We start from the raw sequence: 16,265 nt of genomic DNA, 5'->3' as shown, positions 1-16,265 counted from the left end.
GGGTTGTAGAACAATGAATAGGAAGGAAAGAGATAAAACCAGGAGAGTAAGCATGAAAGAGCTCATACAGTACAAATCAGTAAACGGAGGAGTGAGCAGGAAGAAAAGGTGGATAGAAGAGAAGAGGCCCAGAAGTCTTGAGACAGCGGGAAGAGTTAGAAGGAAGTCGAACAGAGAAGCAGGTTGGCCTGGTGGAAAGACCACAGATCTGGGAATCAGGAGACCTGGGTTCTAATTCCAGATCTGCCAGGTGACAGCTGGGTGATCTTGGGAAAGTCACTTAACCTCACAGGGCCTCAGTTTCCCCATGTATAAAATGATTTAATACCTGTTTTCCCTCTCTTCTTCAAATGTGAGCTTCATGTGGGACAGGGACTGTATTTGATAGCAATAAATTAAGGGTATTTAATTAGAACACAGTACTGAATTTTGGAGCATTATATAATAAAACAGAGTTGGTAGGCACACTCCCGGCCCACAGTACCTTGTAACTACCCCAATGCTTAGCACAATACTTGCCACATAATAAGTACTTAACAGATACCACAATTATTATTATTAGTACTTTGAAAATGTGGGCAGTGGAAGAAGTAGATGGCCAGAGGAGTAGCTATGACTAGACCAGTGAAGAAAGGCAGAGAGGCAGAAGAAGGGGCAACTGGCCAGGAGGAGAGAAAGGCTTTAAAGTGCAGTGGGAAGGAATGGGGGAAAGAGAGTCCAGCAAAACAAGCACAAGAGCAACTGAACAAACCAATGGGACTGAAGACACAGTCAGGCAGAGACAATGAAAAGGATTGGCTTCCTGAACTATAGTGTGATTGGGCAAAAATAGAGGTGCTAGAAAGGAGAAGCAGTGTGGCTCAATAGGAAAGAGCCCGGGCTTTGGAGTCGGAGGTCATGGGTTCAAATTCCGGCTCTGCCAATTGTCAGCTGTGTGACTTTGGGCAAGTCACTTCACTTCTTTGTGCCTCAGTTACCTCATCTGTAAAATGGGGATTAAGACTGTGAGCCCCACGGGGGACAACCTGATCACCTTGTAACCTCCCCAGCGTTTAGAACAGTGCTTTGCACATAGTAAGCGCTTAATAAATGCCATAAAAAAAGTAGATAGAAGAGGAAAGGAGGAGGAAAAGAAAAGCTGCAGTGTGGTCTAGTGGAAAAAGCATGGACCCGAGAGTCAGAGGACTTGGGTTCTAATTTTGGCTCTACTACTTTGTCGTGTGACCTTGGGGAAGACATTTAACTTCTCTATGTCTCAGCTACCTCACCTGTTAAATGGGTTATAAGACTGTGAGCCCCATGTACAACATTGACTGAACCTAACCTGTACATACTGTACATGGACTGTACATATTTATTCCATTTATTTTATTTTGTTAATATGTTTTGTTTTGTTCTCTGCCTCCCCCTTCTAGACTGTGAGCCCACTGTTGGGTGGGGACCGTCTCTATATGTTGCCAACTTGTACTTCCCAAGTGCTTATTACAGTGCTCTGCACACAGTAAGTGCTCAATAAATACCATTGAATGAATGAATGAATAACCTGAAGATCTTGCATCCACCCCAGTGCTTGGTACAGTAACTGGTATATAATAGAGAAACAGCGTGGTATAATGGATAGAGCACAGGCTTGGGAGTCAGAAGGTCGTGGATTCTAATCCTGGCTCTGCCACTTGCCTGCTGTGTGACCGTGGGCAAGTCAGTTCACTTCTCTGTTCCTCAGTTACCTCATCTATAAAATGAGGATTGAGACTATGAGCCACACAGGGGACAGGGACTGTGTCCAACTTGATTTGCTTGTATCCACCCCTGTGCTTAGTACAGTGCCTAGCACACAGTAAGTGCTTAACAAATACCACAATTACTTCTATTATTATTATTAATAATAACAATATTAAGTGCCAATAAAAAGGAGAAATGCAGAAATAATTAAGGTCTCATCACAAACTAGGGCAAGGAGAGGAATCTATTTAGCAACAAAGCAGGTAAAGGTATCAAGAGGATACATGCAAGGCGGGGGTGAAGAGAGAGACAGCAGATCCCTAAGGACAGAAAGGCAATTAACACCTGGCTGTAGAGCATAAGAGAAAATTAAAAATACCTTCTGGTCCCAAGGAGAGATGGAGAACTGGAGACATGAACTGATGATGTGGGTGGGAAATCAGAACCAAAGTCACAGAGAGGGATGGCTTATCCCTTCCTTCAGACAATCAGAATTCATTCAAGGAAAAAAGGGCAAGTCAAGAGGGGCAAATCAAGATTGAAATCCTAGAGAGGCTTATTATAACCAGGAAGAATGGCAGGAGGTTTGCACAGAAGGAAAGGGACCAAACCGTTACACAATATGGAAAAGCTTAGATAGAAGGCAAACTAAACAGCCAAATACAGAGACACCAAATACAAAAAGAGGTACGCAAGATTAGCTTAAGAGAAGCTTAAAAAACAATCAATAGTAAGGGAGGAGCAGAGTGTATTCAATACTTAATCTCCCTTCCCCTCAGACTGTGAGCCCCATGTGGGATAGGGAGCTGTGGTACCTGATTATTTTGTAAATATCCTAGTGTTTAATACGGTGCATTGCACATGATAAGCACTAAAGAAATACTATTATTATGTGTATTTACAAACAAGGACCTCTCTAAGGATTGCATCTGGAGGGTTTCCAGTCCTCCACCAGTCTCGGCTATGGGAGGGAGAGTCAAGCAGAGGCAAACTGATTGCATCCCTAGCTTGGGCAGTGGCTAATGAGTGAAAGGCACTCTGCTACAAGTCAAAACTCACCTGTGCTGGGCAGCAGTGGCACGGGAGAGAGGTGAGGGTAGAGACTCAGGTTTACTGTGTGGAAGAAGGCAATGGTAAACAGCTTCTTTATATTTACCAAGAAAACTCTATGGATACACCACTAGAAGGATTGCAGATGGAGAGTGGGGCGTTCTGGGAGAGATGTGTTCATGGAGTCGCTATGGGTTGGAGATGTCTTGACAGCATAAGACAAGATAAAAGAGGAAGAATGCCAATATTACATTTCACTGGCTTCACTATGAAGGGGCGAGGGGAATCAAGTGCTACCCTAATGAAGTGACAAGAATCATGAAGGATTTTAGCTCAAAAGATTGGGGGAAGCAGTGGGAAGGGGTGTGGGAACACTAGTCTGAGAGTCAGAGGATCTGATTTGCCTGCTGGGTGACCTTGGGAGAGTCACACTTCTCTGTGCTTCATTTCCCCATCTGTAAAATGGGGATTACCACCCTCTTCTCCTGGAAACATTATCCAATCTAGGCTTCACTGATGCTGTCCTCTCCTTGTTCTCCTCCTAGCTTTCTGGTCACCCACTGTCAGTCTGTTTTGCAGTTCCTCCTCTGCCTCTCACCCACTAAGTGTGGGGGTCCCCCAAGCTTCAGATTTGGGTCCCCTTCTATTCTCCATCTACACCCACTCCCTTGGAGAACTCATTCACTCCCATGGCTTCAACTACCACCATTACACAGGTGATACTCAAATCTACATCTCCAGCCCTGATTCTTTCCCTTTCTACAGTCTCACATTTCCTCCTGCCTTCAAGACATCTCTACTTGGACGTTCTCCCATCACCTCAAATTTAACATCTCTAAAACAAAACTCCTTATTGTCCCACTTAAACCCTGTCCTCCCTATGACTTTCCAATCATTCTAAATGGCACCACCATCCTTCCTGTCTCACAAGCTTATAACCCTTGGTGTTATCCTTGACTGTTCTCTCTCCTTCATTCCATCTATTCAGTCCATCATTAAATCCTGTTCGTTCAAACTCCATAACATCACTAAAATCTCCCCTTTCTTCTCCATCCACACTGGTACCATGTTAATCTAAGCATTTATCCTATCCACCTTGATTACTGTATCAACCCCCTTGCTGACCTCCCTGCCTCCTGTTTTTCCTCACTCCAATTCATACTTCACTCTGCTGCCCAGATCATTTTTCTACAAAAGTATTCAGTCAATACTTCCCTATTCCTCAAGAACCTCTAATGGTTGCCCACTCACCCCTGCATCAAAACAGAAACTCCTCACCATTGTCTTTAAAGCACTAAATCACCTTGCCCCCTCCTACCTCACCTCTCTACTCTTCTGCTACAACCCTCACATTTTGCTCCTCTAATGCTCACCTTCTCACTATATCTTGCTTTCATCTATCTCATCGCCAACCTCTCACCACATCCTGCCTCTGGCCTAGAATGCCCTCTCTCCTCATATTTTACAGATAATTACTCTCCCATCCTCAAAGCCTTACTGAAGGCATACCTCTTCCAAGAGGCCTTCCCCATCTAAGCTCTCTTGTCCTTTTCTTCAACTTCCTTCTGTGTCACCCTGACTTGCTCCCTTTATTCACCCCACTTCCCAGCCCCATGACCCTTATGTACACATATGTAATTCATTTATTTATATTAAGGTCTGCCTCCCTTTCTGGACTGTATACTCGCTGTGGGCAGGGAATTTGTCATATTGTTTTACTGTATTCTCCCAAGCACTTAGTACAGTGCTCTGCACACAGTAAGTGCTCAATAAATTTGATTGGCTGACTGACTGACTAGCAACCTCTTCTCCCTCTTGCTTAAACTGTGACATCCGTGTGGGACAGGGAGTGAATCTGGTCATCGTCTATCTACCGCAGTTCATAATATGATGCTTGGCACATAGTAAATACCTAACAAATACCACAATTATTCAATCCTATCCAAGCAACAGGGGATGAATCTCATTTAGCTAAGTGCCACTACTAGTGGATTATCACCTAGGATGGGTCACAGCAAATCACCCAAGCAGCACAAATCTGAGGTCACTGAAGAGGGAGTGAAAAATAAAAATAGGATCTGAAAAAAAAGTGTTTTAAGTCTCCTAAGGGAAGAGAAACATATGGTGCTTATAAGCTGTGCATACAATCCCTCCATCTGATTTTGAGAAAGTGCAACAAAACATTTCCAAGAGAGCTATTAGTTCACAGTCAACAGTAAGGGTGATTGAGACCATACTTATGTATACAATCAGATCCTTGAGGAGCTCAAAGACATAAAATGATTTGTTTGTATGTGGATTAAGGAAGATTCATCAATTGAATGAAGTTACATGAATTGGTTAATTTAGCTATGAATTGATATTTACATACTTCGGTGAATGTATATTATGAATATAATAATCCATATCCATTTTCCCTGATTTTTTATTTTCATTTCTGTTTATAGATAGATTAGAAGAGGGATACTTTTGGCAGTGGTGTAGTAGCAATCATAATATTAGTAGTATTAGTATTAATAATAGTAGTAGTAAAAATAGTAGTAATATTATTTATTGAGCACTTGCTTAGTACCACACAAATACTTGGGGAAGTACAAGAAAAGAAAAATACTTGTTTCTGGTCTATAGGAAATTTATAGTGTAGACACAACGGAATTAACTTCAGGACTGGGGTTGTGACTCTCAGGGGAAAGGGTGGATTCAGGAACAGTTGTAGAGGGTTTCACAACAAATTGGAATATTTTGGGCAATGACACATTACTCGGGAGAAATCCTTCAAGATGATCTGATCAAAGAGCCATGTCTCTATCTGTTGCCAAATTGTACTTTCCAAGCACCAAGTACAGTGCTCTGCACACAGTAAGTGCTCAATAAATACGATTGAATGAATTGAATGAATTTATATCAGCTCCTGATATTGCCTTCTTTGTTTAAATGGCATAGTTCCCCTGATCTTGCCTCCAGGGGGAGGCTCTGGGACAAAAGGAGGAAGGACTTTCAGAGAGACTCTAAAGGAAAGGACCCAGGCCAACTACACCAGGTGTATGGTCAGTAAATTGAAGATGTAGTGGGTGGACGAAGGGTGAGGGGAATTATTATCAGTTATTTAGGAATTAACTAATAGACAGCTGCCCTCCTTTCGCTTAGGTCTTTTATATCTCTCCCTGATCCCTTCATTCATTCATCCATTCATTCATTCATTCAGTTGTATTTACTGAGGGCTTACTGTGTGCAGAGCACTGCACTAAGCACTTAGGAAGTACAAGTTGGCAACATATAGAGATGGTCCCTACCCAACAACGGGCTCACAGTCTAGAAGGGGGAGACAGACAACAAAACAAAACATGTAGACAGATGTCAAAACCATCAGAATAAATAGAATTGCAGCTATATGCACATCATTAACAAAAAAATAGAGTAGTATTATGTATAAGTAAAATGAATAGCGTAGTAAATCTGTACAAATATATACAAATGCTGTAGGGAGGGGAAGGGGGTAGGGAGGAGGAGAGGAAAAAGGGGGCTCAGTCTGGAAAGGCCTCCTGGAGGAGGTGAGCTCTCAGTAGGGCTTTGAAGGGAGGAATAGAGCTAGTTTGTGTGCAGAGGGAGGGCATTCCAGGCCAGGGGTAGGACATCGGCCAGGGGTTGATGGCGGGACAGGCGAAAAGGAGGCTCAGTGAGGAGGTTAGCAGCAGAGGAGTGGAGGGTGCCGGCTGGGCTGTAGAGGGAGAGAAGAAAGGTAAGGTAGGTGGGGGCGACTTAATGAAGAGCCTTGAAGCCGAGAGTGTGGAGTTTTTGCTTGATTCTTAGGTTGACAGACAGCCACTGGAGATTTTTGAGGAGGGGTGTGACATGCCCAGAGAGTTTCTGTACAGAGATAAACCAGGCAGTGGCAGAGGGGATGGGGTCTTGGGCATATGTCTTGAGAGCAAAGCATTTGTCAGGGATATGCATGAGTGGAACTAACCTGGGAGGAGACCAGAGGATGCTCCATATCCAAGAGGAGTGGTGTGAGTAGAGGGGAACAAAACAACCACTCCGGCCAAGGGAGAGGAATAGACTCTCTTGTGTGACTTAGAAGCAGGATGCAAGTGGAGGGGCATCAGCCTGTCAGTCGATCATATTTATTGAGTGCTTACTGTCTACAGAGCACTGTACTAAACATTTGAGAGAGTACAATGCAACAATAAATAGATACATTCCCTGCCCACAACGAGTGCACACCAGGCTGGCTTTCAATTACGTTCTATAGCTGGCAGATGTCAATCACAGAGGACAATATTATAAAAATAATTGTTATTTGTTAAGTGCTTACTATGTGCCAAGCACTGTTCTAAGTGCTGGGGTAGATGCACTGTGATCAGGTTGTCTCACGTGAGGCTCACAGTCTCAATCCTCATTTTACAGATGTGGTAACTGAGGCACAGAGAAGTTAAGTGACTTGCCCAAGGTCACACAGCAGACAGGTGGTGGAGGTGGGATTAGAACCCATGACTTTTGACTCCCAAACCCGTGTTCTTAACATTAGGCCATGTTGCTTCTCTACTAGGCTATGCTGTAGGGATGTGATGCCATGTTGGGTCATAGTTCAATGCCTTCTACTATGGAATGATACATCTGCTAGAATGCCCAGACACATCCGAAATCCAATCAAATGCCTCTTGTGCAAATTACACCCCTTTCACCTACCTTGCAGAGGAAGATCTCAACAGATGTGGTGAAGGAGCGAGGGGAGTCTAAGATGCCTCTAAGGTTTTAGCTAGCGGAACGGAAGGAAAGTGAGAAGCAGCAGGGCCTGCTGGACAGATCATGGGCCTGAGATTCAGAGGACCTGGGTTCTAAAACCAGCTCTGCCACTTGCATGCTGTGTGACACTGGGCAAGTCACTTCACTTCTCTGTGCCTCAGTTCCCTCATCTGACAATGCCTGTTCTCCCTCTTACTTTGGCTGTGAGTCCCCCCATTCATTCATTCTATCATATTTATTGAGCGCATACTGTGTGCAGAGCACTGTACTAAGCGCTTGGGAAGTACAAGTTGGCAAGCTACAGAGATGGTCCCTACCCAACAACGGGCTCACCGTCTAGAAGGGGGACAGACAACAAAACAAAACATGTAGACAGGTGTCAAAATCGTCAGAATAAATAGAGTTATAGCTATATGCACATCATTAACCAAATAAATAGAATAATAAATATGTACAAGTAAAATAGAGTAATAAATCTGTACAAATATATACAAATGCTGTGGGGAGGGGAAGGAGGTAGGGCAGAGGGGTGGATGGGGAGGAGGAGAGGAAAAAGGGGGCTCAGTTTGGGACCTGATAGTCTCATTTCTACCCCAGTGCTTAGTACAGTGCTTCTCAAATTCTAAATACTTGACAAAAACCAGAAGAATGGAGCTATTCTTAGTGCAGAGAGGAAGTTGGTAGAACAGGAAGGTTTGAGCCCAAATACAAGTCTGAAATCTTGCTTTAGATTATAAAATCCTCAAGAGCAGGTCCATGCCAGTTACTTCTCTTGCACTTTCCTGAGTGCCTAGGGCCGTGATGTTCATAACAGCAGGTGCTCCATCGGTACTAGTGGTTGATGGTGTTCCTTTTCTATCCTGCACTCTCTTTCATTGTTCACAGTCAACCTGCCAACAAAGTCTGCTAGTTCTTCCTTTCAAACTGCATCTGGAGTTGGGTCAGATCAGGCCAGTAAAAAGCCAGGAGGTGGTCTCTGGAGGAGCAAAGTGTGAATGCAGGGCAAGAGAATCAATAAGTCAATAAAATAAAGAGGAAAGACTTGATGGAAAACCTTGAAGCCAAAAGTAAGAGTTGGAAGAGGCAATGTTGCCTAGTAGTAAAAACATAAGTTTGAGAAGCAGCGTGACTCAGTGGCAAGAGCCTGGGCTTGGGAGTCAAAGGTCATGGGTTCTAATCCTGGCTCTGCCGCTTGTCCGCTGTGTGACTTTGGGCAACTCACTTAACTTCTCTGTGCCTCAGTTCCCTCATCTGTAAAATGGGGATTAAGACTGTGAGCCCCACGTGGGACAACTTTGATTACCTTGCATCCCCCCAGTGCTTAGAACAGTGCTTGGCACGTAGTAAGCACGTAACAAATACAAACATTATTTTAAGTGTGGGAATAGGACACTTGGCTTTAATCTTGGCACTGACTCGTGCCTGCTTGCACAAGTCATTTACCTTCTTTGTGCCTTAGGTTCCTCATCTGTAAAATGGGGAATCAATATCTTCTCCCTCGTACTTAGACTGTGAGCCTCATAGGGGAAAGGGACTTTTTTGGACCCGATGGTTTTGTATCTTCCCCACTGGTTAGTGTGGTGTTTGGTACTTGAATTCCCAGCTGCGAACTCTTTCCCAGTGCATAGTACAGTACCCAGTTAGCATATAACAAATATTATTACTACTACCAAATAGTAAGCACTTAATGATATTATGAATGTTATGAATAGAGTGGAAAAAAATGATGGCATTTGTTAAGTGATTACTATGTGTGAAGTACTGTTCTAAGTGCTGTGGGGGATACAAGGTGATCAGGTTGTCCCACGAGGGGCTCACAGTCTTAATCCCCATTTTACAGATGAGGGAACTGAGGCTCAGAGAAGTTAAGTGACTTGCCCCAGGTCACACAGCAGACATGTGGCAGAGCCAGGATTAGAACCCATGACCTCTGACTTCCAAGCCCGTGCTCTTTCCACTGAGCCACGCTGCACCTCTGGCCTGAAGTTCTGGTAGATCCATGTACTAGTTCAAGTTCTGCTGGAACTGCTGTGTGACTTTGAGTGAGTCACTTAACTTTTTTGTGCCTCAGTTTCCTCATCTGTACAGGGGCATTGAAATATCTGTTCTCCTTTCCTTTTAGATTGTGAATCTCATGTGGGACAGGGACTAGGTCGGGTCTGATTACTTTTTATCTACCCCAGCACTTAGCACACCGTAAGCAGAGTGTTACTATTTACTTGATATACATGTAGGTTTGGGGAGAATTAGCAGAGTGCTGAGAGGAGAAAACCAAGATTAAAAATCTTTCCAAGGAGATGACTGGGGTCAGTGTTGTGGAAGGAAACCAAGCGACTGAGGAAGATTTTGGAGTTAGTCATGAGGTGACTGGTTACTCTTCTCTCGCTCAAAACTCTTCCTCTTGGGAAATGTGTCTACTCACATGGTTCTGTTCAGACAAGTCTAATTCTACCTCTCATCTCTGACCTTCATTTAACTACAATCTTGAATCTCCTCTTGACTCCAAGACAGCTCCACCAAGATGTCCTACAGGCACCTCATTCTCAATATGACTACGAAACAGAACTACTCATCACCCCCTTCTCCCACCATTAAACACACACTACCTCCTACCTTGCCCATCACTGTCAATGACATTTGTACCCACCTTGTCACAGAAGTCCACAGCACAGCTGTTATCTTGGACTCCTCTCCATCCTTCTATTCTCACACTCAATCTATTTCCAAATCCTATCCAGTCTTCCTATGTAATATTCCCCAGAATCACACCTTCCCTTCCATAGAAATAGCTAACAAACCCAGTCTAAGATCTTATACTACCATCTTGTCTTATGGTGTCATCTCAGACCCATAGCGAGGCCATTGACACATCTCCGCCAATTGTCAGCTGTGTGACCTTGGGCAAGTCACTTAACTTCTCTGTGCCTCAGTTACCTCATCTGTAAAATTGGGATTGACTGTGAGCTCCCCGTGGGACAACCTGATCACCTTGTATCCCCCCAGCACTTAGAACAGTGCTTTGCACATAGTAAGTGCTTAATAAATGCCATTATTATTATTATTATTATTATTATTATCTCTCCCAGAATGCTCCCTCTATCTGAAATAGTTCTGGTCATGTACCCATAGAGTTTTTCCTGTCTTTTGCTGTCTGTTTCCCTCTTCTAGACCGTGATCCCATTGTTGGGTAGAGCCTGTTTCTATATGTTGCCGAATCATACTCTCCAAGCACTTAGTACACTGCTCTGAACACATTTTGGGCAGCTACTGCTCTGAGAAAAGGAAAGTCCCCATGCTTAGATACCTAGCATACGCATATCCAGAATACTGGGTTACCAAATTTTTGGTTGTGATAAACATTTAAAGGGGTGTGCTATCTATATTCAAGTCACTATGTATATATGTTTGTACATATTTATTACTCTATTTTACTCGTACATATTTATTCTATTTATTTTATTTTGTTTATTTTATTTTATTTTATTTTGTTTATTTATTTTGTTTATTTATTTTATTTTAATATGTTTTATTTTGTTGTCTGTCTCCCCCTTCTAGACTGTGAGCCCACTGTTGGGTAGGGACCATCTCTTGTACTATGTTGCCAACTTGTACTTCCCAAGCGCTTAGTACAGTGCTCTGCACACAGTAAGTGCTCAGTAAATACGATTGAATGAATGAATGAGCACAGTAAGGACTCAATAACTACGATTGAATGAATGAATGAATAGAGTTTTCTTAGTAAAAATATGGAAGTGGTTTACCATTGCCTTCTTCCACCAGTAAACTTGAGTCTCTGCCCTCTACTCTCCCATGCCACTGCTGCCCAGCACAGAGGAGTTTAGACTTATAGCAGATTGTCTTCCATTCACTAGCCACTCCCCAAGCTAGGAATGGAATATGTATTCCCTGCTTGACTCTCCCTCCCGTAGTCGAGACTGGTAGAGTACTGGAAATTCTCCAGGTGTGACCCGAGAAGGGCTAATCCTATTACCATCAGTGTATTCCATCAACTTCCATGCTAGCCTTCTACCTCCAAATCTTATTGTATGCTGCTTCATGGAAATCAATATCGAGAATTCATATTGATCCCAAATGCCTTGGCTTGAATATTAGCAAATTATCAGATTCCACTCAAGGAGTGTTGTACTCTCCCAAATGTTTAGTACAGTGGTCTGCACACAGTAAGTGCTCAGTAAAGACCATTAATTGAATGAGGGACCTATGAAGTTTTATCCCTCCTTAACTGTGCTTGCTCCAGAAAGTTAGTGGCCCAAAGAGATGGATCCATGGATAGTGAAAAAATGAGGGTTCATTTGCACTTTAAATGTCAATGCTACAGATGGCCTACAATTCCCAGCAGAGTAATTTTGCCCAGACACAAATTTGGGTTTAACTCAAGTTAAATAATAAAGCCAAATAAGATATATTAGGGAAGCATTAGATATGTTACAGAAGTAGTGTGGCTTAGCGGAAAAAGCACGGGCTTAGGAGTCACAGGACGTGGGTTCTAATCCTGGCTCCACCACTTGTCTGCTGTGTGACCTTGGGCAAGCCACTTAACTTCTCTGTGCCTCAGCTACCTCCTCTGTAAAATGGGGATTAAGACTGTGAGCCCCATGTGGGACAACCTGATTACCTTGTATCTACCCCAGTGCTTAGAACAGTGCTTGTGACAGAATAAGTGCTTAACAAATACCATTGTTATTATTATCATAATACATGCATAGTCACATATGGTATATGTCATGCTCATAAACTCCTTGTACAACTTTGAGCTTTGAATGTTTAAGCTTTGAAACATTTTGACACATTCATGATAAAAAAAACCCCATTAAATTGTGTATTTTTCTCTCAGATCCTTGATTTACAAAATAGGACAAGGATAGAAAAAAACGGTGGGGTGGGGGGGGATGTGTTAATTGGGAGATGGTTCCCTAAAAGGAAGTTAATAGGAACAGTGAAACAGTCTCATTCTATAATGAAATCAACTTTATGATTTGTGACTTTGAGGGCTATTTAATATGTCTTTTTATGATATATATGGCAAGTTTCAGAAGCACTTTGTGAACATGATGTCAGTGTTTCAATATAGCATAGACATAGATAGAGTTGATGTCCAGGTCTAATGACAGATCAATTTAGCCATAAATACTGAAGTTGTATCAGAATTCTCCTTTCTTTCAAAATGTTAATTTGGCTTGTTGATTCACTGATGCCAGAATCTTCAAATGCATCCGAATGAACTATGGATGAAGTGGATTGAGCACTCAATAATAGAGATAAAGGTTGATTGAATTGGTCAAATGGCAGGAGTAATGCTGATACTCAAAAAAAAGGGGGCATATTTGTCTTGACCTTAGGCCTAGATGGGGTCCAACTATTCTAACTTAGAGAAAGTTTATTGGAAGTAAGCCCGAATCATTATCTCGAGCTTTGTCAGTTATTTAAATGTAAATTGCAAACATTCTAATGCTATTGTGCACATGAAGCCTAGCAAAGTACACTTCAGGATGGAGTTAGGAGACTATTTGTGGGGACTATATCCTAGCCTCAAGAAAAGAATCAAACAATTCTTTGGAAATAACAATCCCCCCTCCATTATTATTACTATAGGCACTGAAATCAGCACTGGGGTGGGCAATCAATCAATCAATCAATCGTATTTATTGAGCACTTACTGTGTGCAGAGCACTGAACTAAACGCTTGGGAAGTACAAGTTGGCAACATATAGAGACGGTCCCTACCCAACAGTGGGCGCACAAGCAAATTGGGTTGGACACAGTCCCTGTCCCTTACAATAATAATGATAATAATAATAATGGCATTTATTAAGTGCTTACTATGTGCAAAGCACTGTTCTAAGTGCTGGGGAGGTTACAAGGTGATCAGGTTGTCCCACAGGGGGCTCACAGTCTTCTTCCCCATTTTACAGATGAGGGAACTGAGGCACGGAGAAGTGAAGTGACTTGCCCAAAGTCACACAGCTGACAATTGGCGGAGCAGAGATTTGAACCCATGACCGCTGACTCCGAAGCTCGTGCTCTTTCCATTGAGCCATCCTGCTTCACACAGTCTTGATCCCCATTTTACAGATGAGGTACAGATAAATGAAGTGATTTGCCCAAGGACACACAGCAGACAAGTGGCAGAGCTGGGATTAGATAATTACAAATGATAATAATTATAATAATAATGATCATAATTGTTAAGCACTTAGAATGTGCCAAGCTCTGGAGCAGAAACAATGTAAACAAATCATGCAAAGCCCATGACCCATATGGGACGCAAACTCTAAAAGAAAGGGAAAACGGGTATCTTATCCCCATCTTGGCAGATGAGGCAACTATGGCACAGAAAAGTTGAGTGACATACCAAAAGTCACATAACAGGCAGGTGGCAGACTCGCTTGACTCACAGTCTCATGCTCTTTACACTAGGCCATACCGTTTCTAATTTTGCATATCCCATTTTTGCATATCCCAGCACTTAGAACAGTACTTGGCACATAGTAAGTGCTTAATAAATGCCATTATTATTATTATTATTATCATTATTATTATTATTATTATTTTGTTTTCCTTCTAGTATCTAGTATCATTTTCAGGTATCAAGTGAAAACCAGATTTGTCTTAAGGAAGTGTGAATCAACTGCAATAATAATAATGATTAAGGTATTTATACTTAATAAAGTAGTGCTTACTGTGTGCCAGGCACTGTACTAAGTACTGGGGTGCATACAAGCAAATCTGGTTGGTCACAGTCCCTGTCCCACGTGGGGCTCATAGTCTCAATCCCCATTTTAAAGATGAGGTAACTGAGGCCCAGAAAAAGTGAAGTGACTTGCCCAAGGTCACACAGCAGGCAAGTGACAGATCAGGATTAGAACCCATGGCCTTCTGACTCTCAGGCCCATCCTCTATTCATTCATTCATTCATTCATTCAATCATATTGATTGAGTGCTTACTGTGTGCAGAGCACTGTACTAAGCGCTCTATCCACTACAACATGCTGTTTCTTGTAGAATGCTCAGCCCTCCAAACAGCTCCTCAGTCTCCTCAATTCTGGTGGCACTATTTTTTATGCAAAACAATGCCTGGAATCCAAATATAGCACTTTTCCTTTTTCTAGAGTACTTTGTAATCTAGTTTGTAATTTGATCTTCCCAACCTTCCTGGGAGGTATAAAGAAGGAATATAATAACATTCCCATTTCTCAGCTCAGAAACCTGAGGCCACATGCTTCAGTTGTCCAGGGCCTAGGCCAGACAGCAGACCAAAAACCCAGTTCTTCTGCTCCCCAGACTCAAGCCCGTCCACTGTGCTTTACTGTTATTCATATAATTTCAGTTATTCTGGCATGTAAATCTTGCCTTTACATGTCTGTTAATTGTCCTTTTCCATTTCCTGTCTTAACAGTTGCTATTTTCTCCCATGTTCCTATTTTAGTTAGTGTCCTGCACTCTAATTTGAATGTAAGCATCTAAAGAGCAAAAAGCATATCTCACTCAATCAGAGGTATTGATTAAGTGCTTACTGTGTGCAGAGTACTGTACTAAGCATTTGGGAGAGTACAGTATGCCTGAGCTGGTCGATACTTTATCTGCTCACAGAAAACTTACAATCTAGAGGGGGAGGCAGTTATTAATATAAATAAATAATTTACATATAAGTACATACATGATGTGGGGCTGAGGGTGAAGTGAAAACTATATGACCAAGGGGTACAGATCCAAATGCCTAGGTGGAGCACAAGGGAGAAGAGTCAGGCAAAACAGAAGACTTGGTTGGGGAGGCCATTAGGAGATGTGACTTTAATAAGACTTCGAAGGTGGGGAGAATGGGGGTCTAGCATTTATGGAGGGAGAGGGAGGACAGAGGAAGGGTGAGATAGACAAGATGGGGACACAGTGAGCAAGCTGATGCTAGAGGAGCAAGGAGTGCAGGCTGGGCTGTAGTAGGAGACCAGTAAACTGAGGTAGGAGTGGGCCAGGTGATTGAGTGCTTTAAAGCAGATGGTAAGGAGTTTCTGTTTATCACAGAGGTGGATTTCAACCACTAAAAGTTCTTGTGCAATGGGGAAACATAAACTGAATGTTCCTGTAGAAAAATGAAGTAGGCGGCAGAGCGAAGCAGGTACTGGAATTGGAAGAGGCAACAGGCAGGAAGGCATAAGCTGCAATAATGATGGTATTTATTAAGTGCTTACTATGTGTCAAGCACTATTGTAAGCACCGGATCAAGGTGGGATAGGATAAGTGCTTGGAGCAGCATAGTAGCAGTTCGGATGCAGAGGAAAGGGTGGATTGTAGCAATATTATGAAGATAGAACTGACAGGATTTTGTGACAGATTGACTTTGTAGATTGTATCAGAGAGATGAGTCATGGGCAATGCCAAGGTTGTGGGTTAGTGAGATGGGGAGGATAATGGCATTGTCTACAATCATGGGAAAGACAGGAGGAAGACAAGGTTTGGGTGGGAAGATAAGGCATTTTTTATAGGACATGTTTAGTTTGAGGTGTTGACAAGTCATCCAGGTAGAGGTGTCCTGAAGGCAGGAGAAAATGTGAGCTGCAGAGAAGGAGAGAGGTCAGGGCCGGAGAATGAGATTTGGAAACCATCCTCATAGTGATGGTAGTTGAAGCTGAGAATGGAAATGAGTTCTTCCATGGAATGGGTGTAGATGGAAAATAGAAGGGGACCCAGAAATGAACCCTGAAGCACCCTCACAGAGAGAGAGGGAGTCA

The 16,265-nt window shown here is 42.7% G+C and overlaps 1 non-coding gene across 1 annotated transcript; it reads right to left on the bottom strand.

Annotated features, from left to right (window-relative positions):
- Positions 1-11,360: 11,360 nt before the first annotated feature.
- LOC119933812 lies at positions 11,361-11,497 on the bottom strand. Its single transcript, XR_005452681.1, has one exon. It is a non-coding gene; the product is annotated as a small nucleolar RNA SNORA7 (small nucleolar RNA).
- Positions 11,498-16,265: the final 4,768 nt, after the last annotated feature.

The sequence above is a fragment of the Tachyglossus aculeatus genome, chromosome 10 (genome assembly GCF_015852505.1).
Source record: "Tachyglossus aculeatus isolate mTacAcu1 chromosome 10, mTacAcu1.pri, whole genome shotgun sequence".
NCBI lineage: Eukaryota > Metazoa > Chordata > Mammalia > Monotremata > Tachyglossidae > Tachyglossus > Tachyglossus aculeatus.
The sequence above is the reverse complement of the archived record's forward strand: the minus strand, read 5'-3'. Positions and strand labels throughout refer to the sequence as shown.